General features: G+C 44.9%; 1 long non-coding RNA gene across 1 annotated transcript; it reads left to right on the top strand.

The window, feature by feature from the left end:
- The first annotated feature begins 2,653 nt into the window (after positions 1–2,653).
- LOC307200111 lies at positions 2,654–3,079 on the top strand. Its single transcript, XR_013832331.1, has 2 exons — positions 2,654–2,763; positions 2,836–3,079. It is a non-coding gene; the product is annotated as an uncharacterized lncRNA (long non-coding RNA).
- Positions 3,080–4,976: the final 1,897 nt, after the last annotated feature.

Raw genomic sequence — 4,976 nt, 5'->3', positions numbered from 1 at the left:
GGTGCAAGTAGATAAATAGGTACCGCCCCAGTGGGAAGGTAAACGGCGTTTCCATGCGCTGCTCTGGTTTGCCAGAAGCGGCTTAGTCATGCTGGCCACATGACCAGGAAGCTGTACGCCGGCTCTCTCGGCCAATAAAGCGAGATGAGCGCCGCAACCCCAGAGTCGGCCACGACTGGACCCAATGGTCAGGGATCCCTTTACCTTTAGGGATAGCTGAGCCCTGAATTAAAAAAAAAGGTGGCCAGGCTCTATACGCCAGAAACTTCTCGGCAGGATTTCTACCCTCTCTCAGAAAAAGCAGATGAAAACAGTTCTCCTGCTGCATTCTGCAGGAGAAAGCTATTGACTCTGGTGTTTTGAAAGAAGCTGGTTAGCAAGCACTAGTTGGCAGTGGTCAGTGATGGGCACATTCTATAAACCTGGTTTTTCCAGTTATGAAAAGTGCCTCTGGAAATTGAGGCTTATCTATCTTGGTACCTATAAGGGGTCTGAGTGCTGGACAAGCTGCTCTGGATAAAAATAGACAAAAGTACACTGCATTCTGTCCAAACTTTATCCTGGCTGGCATCTAAGGCAAGCACTTTTCCACTAAGTCTCGCCAGATGGCACTGTTGCTCAGACCATCACCTCTCATCAGGGAAAACAAGTTTTGTGCTACTGCAAACACTGTGCAAAATTTAAGCTGCACTTCTACGCTCACTTACCCAGGAGCAAGTGTGGAATTTGGTTCTGAGCGGACGTGAAAAGGATCACGCCATCATAAGCAGCTGGGGGGATTTCTCTTTGCGATTTTCAGTGGCTTTCCCCTCCTCCCTTTGATTCATGACCTGCAAGCTGAACACTGGAACATCTTCATGAAGACCCAGGAAATGCAGAAAACTAAAGCTGCCTTGTCTGAAACATCCTCAAGTTCAGCAGAAGCTATGCACACTGTCGCCCGCATTCACAATTCTTAACAGAACTGCCCCAGCGGTTCATTTGATTCCCCTTAAAGGATTAGTTAAAACAACAAAACAATCAATAAAGGCAGAGCACTTTCCCCCAGAGAGGGGGAAAACCAGGCATCTGTTCATCCCATGTGGAATAAAATACCGGAACTGGACAATAATATGCCAAATAGCCAATGGTCCCAAGCTGGTCATATGCCAGCAGTTGTGGAGATCATCCTTTCTGTAGCTGGACAACATGCAAGCTGGGCCTTGAAAGACCTGCACCTTGCCATCTCACTGCATTCAGGTTCTTCAGAGAGGTCCACTTCCTCACCTGAATCAGGCAGGTCCATAGGCTGAAACCTCTGGATCAAGAATATGACCCACATGGTGTTCTGTATCAAGTACGTTCTGTATCATGGCTGGTCATGAATGGGGAAAGCTGTGGTCCTCCTAGTGTTGCTGGACTCCAGCTCCCATCAGCCTCAGCCAGCATGGCCAATGGCCAGGAATTATGGGAGCAGATGTCCATTAATATCTGGAGGACCACAAGTTCTCCATCCATGACATGGGTGTTTCATTTTATTCAGCATCTGAGGAGCTGGAGTCAGCATCAGATACATCATGAGCCCTTTTTGGTCACAGATAGCCAATACCCTGGAAAGGAGTTATAAGGATGGAAGAAGTTTCAATAAGGGACTCTAACTTCTTCATTGCTATTTTTCTTTTTACTTGTACTTCCTCGGAGTACCTCATGTCTCTTGGCCTCCAAATAAGCTCACCAGGGCCTCCTATCTCTGAAAGACTCCTGGCTAGCATTTTGTCCCTGAGCTAGAAGATGCTACCATGTGCTCTCTGATCCTAGCAGTTCTTTTCCCAAAGGGAAGATGCTTGAAGATACAATAGTGCCGATTCAGAAGTGACTTTCATCTGCTGTCTCCATCTGTCTGTATACATGTTATCATCTCTTGATGAAGATGCTGTGTTTGGTGAGAGGGAGAAGTCAAACAACCTGTTGGGAAGTGTGGTGATTTCCAAAATGAGAAGTAAAAAGAGGAGAGCCTCGTAGCTTCATGCTGTGTGCATTTGTAAACATCATCATCATCATCATCATCATTATGCCCTGCCCATCTGACTGGGTTTCCCCAGCCACTCTGGGCAGCTTACAGCATCTCTAAATACATAATAAAAACATCATGCATTAAAAACCTCCTGAAACAGGGCTCCCTTCAGATGTCTTCTGAAAGTTGTGTAGTTCTTTATCTCCTTGACATCTGAAGGGAGGGCATTCCATAGGGCAGGTGCCACTACTAAGAAGGCCCTCTGCCTGGTTCCTTGTAATTTCACTTCCAGCTGTCAGTAAAAGCTGTTTGACAGTGGAGCGGACTCTCTCAGTCGGTGGAAGCTTTTAAGCAGAGGTTAAACTCTTCTGATACCTCCCTCTTTTTTATTTCACTTCCAGTCTGATAAGTCAAGCTGCTAACACTCTTCCAGTCTCTCTCTCCCAGCCCTCCAAACTAGATTGTTTCTAGTAGAGTTGGAAGGGACCCTGAGGGTCATCTAGTCCAGCCCCCTGCAATGCAGGAATCTCAACTAAAGCATCCATGACAGATGGCCACCCAACCTCTGCTTAAAGGCTTCCAATAAAGGAGAGTTCACCACCTACTATGGGAGATTCCTCTCCACTGTCAAACAGCTCTTACTGTCAGAAAGTTATTGTGGCGTTTGCCCTCCTAGGTGACATCATGCTGGGTCATAAGGAAAGGGTTAAATGAGTGTGAAGTGATTGGCAAGTGGGAACCCAAGGGGAGGAGTTAGAGTTAGAGTTAGAGTTAGAGTTAGAGTTAGAGTTAGAGTTAGAGTTAGAGTTAGAGTTAGAGTTAGAGTTAGTGTTGTTAAGGAGTCAGTCGGGTGTTAGAGAAGAGAGAGGGAGGATAAGTCTGTGGGTTGGGATAGTTTGATGTGAGAGAGTGAGAGAATCTCTTTAAGAGCAGTCAGATAGACAGTTGGGATAATCAGTTAGAAGTTATTAGGAAGGTATAGGCCGGTAAAGAAACTAAGATTAAGAAACTGACAAGAAAAATTATCTGAAACCATAAACTTGTTAATGCTTATAAAATAAACTTGTTTATTTGGTTTAATGTTAACAGCTGTCTGGACTCTGTGTGTGCCTGAGAGAAACGGGTTGGTGGTAGGGGGGAAGCGAGCACAGTGGTGGCACAGGCATCAATAGACCGTCAAACGTCCGGGGACCCGTGTGATCGCCACAGTCATTCCTGACGTTTAGTCAAAATCTCCTTTCATAACCTGTCCAGTTCTGTTAAAATCTCTTACTTGGAATGGTTCCACTCCAGTCCCCATAAATGGCTTTCTCCTGCAAGCTTTGCGATTGCTCCCTTTAATTTTTCCCCGCAGCTGGGCCTCTGGGAAGTTTTGCTTTCTCAACATATCGTCTGCTGCATTGCGTCCTCGGTGGTTCCAGCACTGAGCTCTCCAATGCAATCTGCGGCACTTCCAGCCAACCTGTTTGTTGAGCCTTCCTCTAGATTCATTCGCAGGGAGATTAGACAGTGTTGCCTATTTAAAGAGCGTTCGCTTGGATTTGGAGGCTAAGGGTCTGCTGAATCGAAGCAAGCCTCCTCCCATCATTTTCATTATCCCCCAAAGTCTGATCTTTTGAGGCACTGTAGTTTTCACCTCCAGCAGTTCCAGTTCCTAGCGACTCTTAGTGAACTACAGTGTTCATAATTCTTTGAGGCAGGGGGGAATGTGCTTTCAATGTTCTTCCAGGGTATAGCATGCACAGAGCCTAAGTTGGCAACAACCTCTTTCTATGAAATGGGCATAACGACCTACTGCGATTGCTTTTGGGGACAGATTTGGAATTTGACAGGGGTGTATAAAATTGAAAAATGCTATATAAAAATTATAGTTGTGGCAGCAGCAATGAACACCAATATCACATTCAGCAATGAACAATCACATTTAGTCATCTTATAGGCATAGAGAGACACCATGCCATCTGGTTATAGGAAAGAATAGACAGGAAGCGGAGGATTTTATGGTCATTTTCTCCTCTGTGAAAGCTCACGATGGGCCAAATTTTCAGCTATGCCATTTCAGCTTTGCAAATACTACTGGGGCTTCACCAGAACCACCACTTATGCATTTCCCCCACAAAGAAGAATCGCATCACCCTGACCTTAAAATACAGAGTTAAGGGTGCAGATAAGCAGACTGGAAGGAATAGTGGGGGAGCAATCACGGCAGCTGATGGAGGCATTTGGGAGACAGACGTCCAAGAGCCTCGTGCCATGGCCTGGCCTCTTATATACCTGCTGGGATTGACAAGGCATCTGACCCTCAGCTGAATCTAATAACTCTCCTGACAGGTGATTTGGTCTGAAGCCACAGTGTGGAAATAAAGGATGAGATTGCCCACCAGATACCAGGATCTCTACTATTAGGCCCCAGTGTTTTTCTTACAATCCCCTTCTCAATGAAGTAATCAATTTTAACCTAGCATTTAAATTATCAAAACTTTCTTATTTGTTAATTCGAGCAAGTTAAACTCCTGCTCTCACTTCATTGCAAACAGTATTTCTACCTGTAACACACTTGAGCAAACCTGCTCCTCTTCCTTTCTCAGATATTTGTTGCCATTTGCAACTGTAGCTGCCTCTGATGAGCTGTCATTTCACTCTTTGGCGAAATAATTAGCAACACATGTCATGAGCATGGAAGTTGCAGAATCAATTAACCAACTAGTAGGATTACTGTTAATAGCACCAGTTTTCCTATGACTTGATATTGCTGGATAGTTTTGATGAACTGCAATAGCATTTTTAGTTTGCTTTCTGTTGCCACCCTGGAACTTTTCTTTACTTGTGCCACTTTGTTTTGTTCGATTCCTTGCAAATGAAGGAAAACAACTTTTCTGCTTGTATATGTTGATATTATAATTTTGGTTACTGAGGACAAACAAGATTGTACAAAAACAAGATTGGGTGCAGGCCTAGCCAGGACATAGGCGTGACACACCTG

Source organism: Podarcis cretensis (assembly GCF_951804945.1).
Source record: "Podarcis cretensis genome assembly, chromosome: 13".
In the NCBI taxonomy this organism is placed as follows: Eukaryota; Metazoa; Chordata; class Lepidosauria; order Squamata; family Lacertidae; genus Podarcis; species Podarcis cretensis.
The sequence above is the reverse complement of the archived record's forward strand: the minus strand, read 5'-3'. Positions and strand labels throughout refer to the sequence as shown.